The sequence below is a fragment of the Mustela nivalis genome (assembly GCF_964662115.1).
Source record: "Mustela nivalis genome assembly, chromosome: 15".
Classification (NCBI taxonomy): Eukaryota; Metazoa; Chordata; class Mammalia; order Carnivora; family Mustelidae; genus Mustela; species Mustela nivalis.
The window spans coordinates 36,080,251-36,090,328 of NC_139034.1; the positions used below are offsets into that span (position 1 = coordinate 36,080,251).

The following is a 10,078-nucleotide window of genomic DNA, read 5'->3' on the forward strand; positions in this document are numbered from 1 at the left end:
TTATCACTTTGGGAATCCCAGATTTCCTATTAAAAAACTAGTAATATTTTGTTTTGGTGATTCAATTCCATTAAATTTATTGAAATTCCCACCACTGTCAACTGTTGACAGTGTGTTTTCTGCTACTAGAATTACTTAGATGAATAAGACCCAGTCCATCCTCTCAAGGAACTTATTATAACATAAACATGAAGGTAAAAATGTTGCTTCTGTAAGCCATGGGTATTCACAGGAGGAAAAGATCACAGCTAATAGAAGAGTGTCAACTTTGGGGAGGGTATGTGATATGGTGAGTGCTGTGAAGTGTGTAAGCCTGATGATTCACACACCTGTACCCCTGGGGCAAATAATACATTATATGTTAATTAAAATAATTAATAAAAAAGAAGAATGTAAAACAAATAAACAACAAAAACAAAAACAACAAGATGAAGCAGGTGGCTTTGAGAAGGACCCGAACAACAGCTAGGAGTTTTAAAGACTTTAGGAGTAAGGTCTTTTTAACGGTGGCTTCATTTTTTTCTTTATTCAGATCCAGATTGTATTTTATAAACTTTTTATTTAGAGAAAGTTAGTCTTACATACTCTTCATATTTAGTCATTTGAATATAAAAACATTTGGCTTATGAATAGGCAATCATTCATTGGCTAAGAAGTGGGACATGAGGCAAGAACATCCAGCCAGAAAGAAATCTTTACACATGGTCCACGAAGTCTGTCCCTAACTCTTGAAATTCCAGAATTAAAGATTCATTCCTTTGACTTCTAGCAGTATAGTATGTCCCTCACTTTCCATTCCTAATAGTTACACTTTTTATTTTTGCTATCTCTGATATTTTCTTCATCAGTCCTACCAGAAATTATCTGTTATTTTAATCTTTCCAAAGAAATGTTTTTACTTTGTTGGTCTTCTCCGTTTTTATCAATTTCTGCAATTATTTTTAAAATACATTTTATTCTATTTTCTTTGGTTTACCCTTTTTTGAAGAGAACTTCTAGATATGAGTACTTAGCCCATTTACTTTCTATTTTCTCTTTTATGATACAAGCATTGTCTGTGGGATAGTGTCCACAAAGAGGCTGGAGGATGTGTAGGATGTCGTCTGTCTATCCCACAGTGTTCTTCAAGGGCTAGGCCAGCTGTTTGCAGAGAGATTTGCCTGCCAGAATGCATGAGTGTGACTTTTCTGATCAGCCAGAATGACTTTTCTAATCCTTTACTTGTATTTCCAGGGTTTAGTCTCACACCCATATTTTCTTTAGGAAATATCCACATTTAATTAGCTGCCCAGAGGAAATTGTGTAGTCCTAATTACTGCCTCATATTCTGATAGCAAGCTTCGGTGATCCAAAAGGCATGACATTAAAATGTTTTCTCCAGAAGGCATACATTTTTTTAAATCAAAAGTAGAACTTTCCAAATGACACAAACATATTACTAGGTCCTGGTATTGTTTTATGTATTTTTGTTTTGTTTTTTTCTTCAAGTTTTTATTTAAATTCCAGTTAGTTAACATACAGTGTAATATTAGTTTCAAAAGTAGAATTTAGTGAATCATCACTTACATAGAACACCCAATGCTCATCACAAGTGCCCTCCTTAATATCCACTACCCATTTAACTCCCAATCCCCAGGGCCATCTCCCTTCCAGCAACACTCATTCTGTTCTCTATACTTGAGAATCTGTTTTCCAGTTTGCCTCTCTTTTTTTTTCTCCCAATGTTCATCTGTTTTGTTTCTTAAATTCCACATATGAGTGGAAGCATGTGGCACTTGTCTTTTTCTGATTTATTCTGCTTTGCATAATACTCTATAGCTCCATCTATATTGTTGCAAATGACAATTCTTTTTGAGTGCTGAGTTATATTCCATTATATATATCACACCTCCTTTATCCATTCATCAGAAGGAGTGGTATTGCTTTAAATAAAAATTAAGGCATAGTAGAAAGAAACATAATGACTACACATACTCATTCTAAAATCCATTCTAGTTTACTGTAATACAGTACTGCTTAATCTAGATTTTGTGTTTTGATAGAACTGAGGAAATGGAAATAGAATTGTAATAAATATAGTGACTCATGTCGCTCATCTATCTATGGATTAATGCCTTTATTTGGTAAAGAACAAGTTACTGAGCTAGGTTCTAAGGAGATAGCAAACATTTATAAGAACCAATCTGTTTGGGGATATTTATTGTCCAGCATATAATTAAAACATTATCTGAAATAAATATAACAGATAAAAAACGACAAATGTCAATTCTGTGAATGGACAATTCTGTGAATTCACTGCTAAGAGTTGCCCTATCATTTTGGTTCTTATTATAATTTTTATCCAGTGTCTAAGGTCTTTTGGGGTCCTGGGGTCAGCTCTCTTGAATCTCTTCTCTTTTTCTAACATTGAGGGGAAAAATATGTCCCCTTTTTATTTTAGAAACAACAGCACAAAGTTGGAACAGCTTAAGCTAATCACTTATGGTGGCTTTTGAAATGAATAAGCCATGAATACTTCCCTAGAACTATCATAACCATTAGGAACTATAAACAACAAAAAACCAAATCAATTGTTAACGTCACAGTGAAATAATGTCTTGTTTCTTCTTTCTAGAAGAGACTGCGCAAAACACTTCATTCTCTTTAATCTGCTCTAACCCCATCATATACCATTGTTTATGATACTAACAGTAACGGCAATGCAATACAACATGCTCAGTGACTCATCAGCTCCCGCCTTCCAGAGGCACTCAGCGTGCACATACGCTATGAGTAATGGCTCATAGAGACATTTCTTAATATCCGTAATCAGTTTTAGTCTGATGCGGTTCTCAAAATGCATTCTTCTTTTCCAATAAATGATAAATTATAAGGCTATTGCCTGGCAAAGACAGAGTCATTTTTTCCCTGGCCAAAGATTTATTTCCCAACCAAGTTGTTTTTGAATCCTTGAATGTCACTTTCAGCTGTTTCCAATTCTCTAAACAAGTATCTGCCAATCACCCCGACATGTGAGAGGCAACGCTTGAGTGTGTAGTTATTTAATGGGAAATGTTGCCATCAGAATTGAAGAGATGGACTGTCAAAATCCGAGAGGCTGGAGGGAAGGAATTGGGGAGGAATTGAAGGGGAAAAACAAGGGAAGGAGGAGGAAAAAAAGTCACATAGACACAATGAAGTAGAAAACTTCACAACTAATAAAACCTCATCAAAGTGGGCTAAATAATAAAAAATCACAGTTTTTCAAATGAGGCTAAAGTCTTTTAAATATTCTTGGAAAAGGATTTCCCAAGTACAGAAATATTGTAAATAAGATTGCAGAGATGCTAGTTAACCTACACCAACAATTCTTTACATCTTTTAGTAGTGTCTATTTGAAGAAGCAAAGAGATTGTATGTTTTCTTGTACACAAGAGCAGCTTTCCCCAGTCTCACACCACAATCCTTCGTTAACCACCGATGTTCATCACTAACCATTTACCAGAATTGAGTTTTTAAATCTTGCATAATTGTTTTAAGGAGTGAAGATATCAGTTAACTTGTTTAGGGCCAATATGGTAATAAGTATTATTTTGTAGTTCTACATGATTCCTTTTCTTGGCACCTTGCTGATGAAGCGTAGTATCAGAGAGAATAAGGACATCAGGATCTTCACAGGGACTGTGCGGGTGTTCTTTGTTTATAGGCAGGGTCAGAACAAGCACCTACTTTGCTTAAGTTTCCATGAACCCGATGCTCTCATAGACACGGTGGGAGGCACTCCTTTCTCCTGAGCAATTCCCCTCACTTGACTTCCAGTTTTACTGTCTTTGTATTTTTTTTCTTGTGTGATGACTATTTCATAGTCTCTTTCACTGGTTTCTCTTTCTCTCTCTCATTTAATCAGTTTCCACTGGCTCTCCTCTCCACTTGTACATTTCCTCTTGGGTGAGAGCATCATTTCCCATGCTGCAATGAAGCCAAGTTAATTTCTTGATCTGCTGGTAATTATCAAGTTTATACTTCTGATTTATCCTGGTTTCTGGATCTTAGACTGCATGTGTTCCACCTGATGTGTTCTGCAGACACTTAAAACTTGGTGTGTATCTGTTCTCTCTACTCCCAAACTTCTTCCTCCTTTGTTCCTTAACTTGAGTGACACTAGTCAGACTCTTTGCTTAAGCAACGCACTGCTCCTATATCATACCCAATGACCACTAAATCAGGCCAATTTTATCTCTAAAATATCTCTCAATTTCCTCTTCACTCATCATTCTTTCTACCAGTGTCATAATTTGGGCTACTGACTCTTTACAATGCATTTTTGATCTCCCAACAAATCATTTCAGTCTCACTCTACCACATACCTTGTGCTGTAAGTGCAGAGAACTCACCATTACTTAAATATATTATGTCCTTCCGAGAAGATAGACCTTTTCCTCCCATGATTTACCCTCTGTCTGGAATTCCCTTTTGATGTACCCCCTTGTAAAGATCATGTCAAGATTAGGGCATAGGATGTGGAGTCAGAGCTGGATTGATGCTTCCATTGTACTTACTGGGCATGTAACACTACACAAATGGATTTATTCTATACTTCAGTTTCTTTATCTGTAAAATGGGAACAAACATACATACCTCATATAATTTTTCTCACTTTTAAAAAATTAAGACTTTGTTTTAGGTTTACAACACAACTGAGGAGAAGGTACAGACATTTCCTATATACCACTAACCCCCATACATCATAGCCTCCTCCACTATCCATATCCCCCACCAGAACAGTACATTCATCATACCTGATAAACCTACACTGACATATCATGATCACTCAAAGTCCATTGTTTACCTTACCATTCACTCTTGCTGTTGTACATTCTCTGAGTTTGAACAAAGGTATAATGACATGTATCCATCATTATGGTCATTATGGTACTGTACAGATTATTCTCTCCACCCAGTAAATCCTCTGTGTTCCACTTATTCATCTCTCCCCCATCCCCAACCCCTGGCAACCACTGATCTTTTAATTGTCCCCATAGTTTTTCCCTTTCCAGAGTGTCAAATAGTTGGGAGTCTATAGTATATAGCTTCTCAGATTGGCTTTTTTCACTTAGAAATGTGCTTTTAAGCTGTCTCCATATCTTTTCATGGCTTGATAGCTCATTTCATGGCTTGATAGCTCATTAGCACTGTTATTCCATTATCTGGATGTGGCACTGTTTTTTATCCATTTATCTACTAAAGGTAAAATTTCCAGGCTTTGGCCATTAGGAATAAAGCTGCTTGAACATCTATATGCATTTTTGTGTGGACGTGAATTTTCACTTCCTTTGTATAAATATAAAGGGGCATGACCGTTGGATCATATGGTAGGAATAGGTTTAGTTTTGTAAGAAAGCACCAGATTGTCTTCCAAAGTCCCTGTATCATTTTGCATTCCCACCAGCAATAAATGATGAGAGTTCCTGTTATATCAAACATCAAATGCTCACCAGCATTTGATGTTGTCAGTGTTCCCCTATAGTGGTATCTCATTATTGTTTAATTTGCATTTCCCTTAGACTTTTCATGTAGAGAGCATCTTTTCATATGCTTGTTTGCTATCTGTATATCTTCTTTGGTGAGATGTCTGATAAGATCTTCAGCCCATTTTTTAATGGAGTTGTTTGTTTCTTATTGTGGAGTTTTAAAAGAGTTCTTCATGTATTTTAGATAATAGTCCTTTATCAGGTGTGTATTTTACAAATGGTTTTCTCCCAGTCTGTAGCTTGCTTCTTCATTCTCTTGATATTCTCTTTTGCAGATTAGAAGTTTTTAATTTTCATGATGTTTGGCCTGTCAGTTCTTTCCTACATGCACTGTGCTTTTGATTTTATATTTAAAAAGCCATCACCATGCCCAAGATCATCTAGAGTCTCTCCTAATTTATCTTTTGGAATTTTTACCAGTTTTCATGATACATTTAGGTCTGTGATTCATTTTGAGTTAATTTTTGTGACGGAAGGAAGGTCTGTTTCTAGATTTTTTTTTTTTTTTTTTTTTTTTTTTTTTTTTTGCCTTTGGATGTCTGGTTGTTTTGGCACCATTTATTGAAAAGACTTGCTTAAAAAAAAAAAAAAGAAAAGAAAAGACTGTTGCTTTTCTATTGTATTGCCTTTGCTCTTTTGTCAAAGTTCAGTTGACTATATTTATGCAGGTCTGTTTCTAGATGATCTATTCTGTTTCATTGATTTATTTGTCTTTTCTGTGGTTGATCCCATCCTGTCTTGATTACTGATTATATTAAGCCTTGAAGTTGGGTAGTGTCATTCTTCCAACTTAGTTCTTCTTCCATTTTGTGCTGGCTATTGTGGTCTTTTGTCTCTCCATATAAACTTTTGAATAAATTTGTCAAGATCCACAAAATCACTTGGTGGGATTGTGATTTGGATTGCACTGTATCTATAGGTCAAGCTGGGAAAAACTGACATCTTGACAATATTGAGTCTTCCTATTCTTGAACATGGAATATCTCTCCTTTTTTAGTTGTGCTTTGATTACATTCGTATTTTTCCTCCTATGGGTCTTGTACATATTTTTTTAGATTTATACTTAGGTATTTTTTATTTTAGAGGTGCTAATATAAATGATACTGTGGGTTTTTTTTATTTCAAATTCCACTTACTCATTGCTGATATATAGCAAAGTGATTGACTTTTGTATATTAACCTTGCATTCTGAAAACTTCCTGTAATTACTTTTTTTTTAAGAGATTTTATTTATTTGACAGAGAAAGACACAGAGAGAGGGAACAGGAGCACAAATGGGAGGAGTGGGAGAGGGAGAAACAGGCTCCACACTGAGCAGGAGCCTGACTCGTGGCTTGATCCTAGGACCCTGGGATCATGACCTGAGCCAAAGGCAGACACTTAACGACTGAGCCGCCCAGGCACCCACTATAATTACTTCTTAATTCCAGGAGTTTTTTTGGTTTGTTCTCTAGGGTTTTCTATATAAATGATCATGCTATCTGTGAACAAAGACAGTTTCAGTTTTAGTTCTTCTTTCTCTGATAATGTACCTTTTGTTTCCTTTCTCCTCTGACCACATTAGCTAGAACTCCCAGTACAGTGTTAAAGAAAAGTGATGAGAGGGGACATGCTTGCCTTGTACTTGGTTCTATTCAGAAAGCTTTGAGTTTCTCACCATTAAGTATGATGTTAGCAGTAGGTTTTTTGTAGATATTCTTTATCAAGTTGAAGAAGTTACCCTCTATTTTGAGTTTACTAAAACTTTATACCATGAAGGGGCATTGGATTTTATCAGATGCCTTTTCTGTATCTAGTGATTGGGATTATGTGATTTTTCTTAGTTTGTTGATGTGATGGATGACATTAATTCATTTTGACATTCTGAATGTTAAACCAGCCTTGCATATGTGGTGTAAATTCTACTTGGTTGTGGGGTATAATTCTTCTTTACATTGTTGGATTTAATTTGCTAATATTTTGTTGATTTTTGTATCTATGTTCCTGAGAGACATTGGTCTATAATTATCTTTTCTTGTAATGTCTTTGGTTTTGGTATTAGGGTAATGCTGGTTTTGTAGAATGAGTTAAGAAGCATTCCCTCCACTTCTGTCCTCTGAAAGAGATTGTGCTGGATTGATATGATTTCTTTCTTAAATATTTGGTGGAATTCACCAGTCAACCCATTTGGGCCTGATGCAGTTTGGAAGGTTAATTATTAATCCAGTTTCTTTCATAGTTATAAGACTATTTGGATTGTCTGTTTCTGCTTATATGAGTTTCGCAGGTTGTCTTTAAAGGAATTGGCCCATTTCATCTAAGTTATCAAATTTGTGGACATAGAGAAATTTATAGTATTTCTTTATTTTCCTTTTGCTATCCATAGAATCTTTAGTGATTGTCTCCTCTTTCATTTCTGGAATTAGTAATTTGCACTTTTCCTATTTTTTTCTTTGCCTGTCTAGAGGCTTATTAATTTTATTGGTATTTTCTAAGAACTAGGTTTTGGCTTCATTGACTTTCTCTATTGATTTCTTGTTTTCACTTTCATTGATATCTGCTCTAAAATTTATTATTTCCTTCTGTCTGCTTACTTTGAATATAATTTGCTCTTCTTTTTCTAGTTTCCTGAGGCGGAAGCTTCAGTGAGTGATTTTAGATCTTTCTTCTCTTCTTATATATACATTCAGTGCTATACATTTCCCTCTGAGAACTGCTTTTGCTTCATCCCACAAATTTTGATATGTTGTATTTTCATTTTCATTTAGTTAAAAACATATTTATCTTGAAAATTTTTCTTTGACCTATGTGTTAATTGGAAATGTGTTATTTAATCTTCACATTATTTTGGGATCTTCAAGTTATCTTTCCGTTATTGATTTCTAATTTAATTCCATTGTTACCTGAGAGCAAACCTTACATGATTTCTGTTCCTTAATCTTGTTAAGGTGTGTTGTATGCCCCAGAATGTGGTCTGCCTTGGTGAATATTTTATGTGAGCTTGGAAGAATGTGTATTCTCCCATTGTGAATGAAGCAGTCTATAGATATCAATTATATCCACTTGATTGATGATGTTATTGGATTCAGCTATGTCCTTTTTAATATTATCCCTCCTGGATCTATTTCTGATGGAGGAATGTTGAAGTCTGCAATCATAATAACAAATATATGTATTTCTCTCTGCAATTTTATTTGTTTTTTGCCTTACATACTTTGAAGCTTTGTTGCTAGGTATATACTCATTAAGGATTGTTATGTATTCTTGAGGAATAGACCCCTCTTTTATCATTACTTATGCCCTTCTTTATCCCTGATGACGTTCCTTGATGTCTGCTCCATTGAAAATTATAATTTAATATAGTCCTTCTTTTCCTTCTCCCTTTTGCTCCTCTTTCTTCCTTTTCTTCCATCTGTATAAATTTTGAAGTAATTTTGTTTTGGCATAAACTAAAATGAAAAATTATTATCTATAAGAAACTTCACCCCTTAATCTTATTACCTCTGTGATTCAAGTCTCTGTTTTTCTCCTTAGAGCCAACAGCATTCACAATTATAACTACTTTTAGGGAAGAAGTGATAAACAAACAGACCAACAGTTGTATTCATAGAAAACTGTTCTCTCTTTCCTCCCCATCACTCCTCAAGAGATTTCTGAATAGCCCTATAGAGTTGTCCCTTTGTCACAGTGAACAACAAAGGGCCAGAAAGGTGGGGATATGAATATATTGGGGGCATTAAAATATCACTGAAAATGTAACAAAATAGAAAGTTTTGATATTTTGTTTGTCAGGATATTTGATATTTCCTTTGTCAGGAAGAGTTACTAGTATGTGTTCAGATGGAATGCTGGTTGTAATAATAGAAGCCAGGATAGGGGTTAGGGCATGGGCCTCTAAAGCACATTCTTGAGTAACAGTAGGTGATTACTGCACCATCTTCTAAGGTGTTTTTTTTTTTTTAAGACTTTATTCATTTATTTGACAGGCAGAGATCACAAGCAGGCTGAGAGGCAGGCAGAGAGCGAAGAGGGGAAGCAGCCTCGCCACCGAGCAGAGAGCCCAACGCGGGGCTCGATCCCAGGACCCTGAGATCACGACCAGAGCTGAAGGCAGAGGCTTTAACCCACTGAGCCACCTAGGCGCCCCATCTTCTAAGGTTTTTAGGTAGGCAAACTCAAAGACTTTGTTTTTTTCTGAATGAAGAAATGACACTGAGTGAAGAGTATGATTTTGTGACTAGATCTGAATTGCTTCAGACTAGCAGTTCTCAAACTTTAACACATACTAGAATCCTCTAGAAGACTTTTTACAGCATATTGGTGAACCTCACTCTCAAAGTTTCTGACTCAGCAGGTCTAGAGTGAGGTCCCAGAATCTGCATTTCTTTTTTTTTCTTTTTCTTTTTTATTCGCACATAATGTTTTATTAGCCCCAGGGGTACAGATCTGTGAATCACCAGGTTTACACACTTCACAGCACTCACCATAGCACATACCCTTCTCAATGTCCATAACCCAGCCACCCTCTCCCTACCCCCCTTCCCCGGGCAACTCTCGGTTTGTTTTGTGAGATTAAGTCTCTTATGGTG

The 10,078-nt window shown here is 35.8% G+C and overlaps 1 long non-coding RNA gene across 1 annotated transcript in view; it reads left to right on the plus strand.

Moving 5' to 3' along the window:
- Nucleotides 1–9,791, plus strand: part of LOC309849104 — a 96,700-nt gene extending 86,909 nt beyond the window's left edge. The window contains exon 4 of the long non-coding RNA XR_014303490.1: nucleotides 9,476–9,791. This is a non-coding gene — a long non-coding RNA (uncharacterized lncRNA). The remainder of the gene's footprint in view (nucleotides 1–9,475) is intronic.
- Nucleotides 9,792–10,078: the final 287 nt, after the last annotated feature.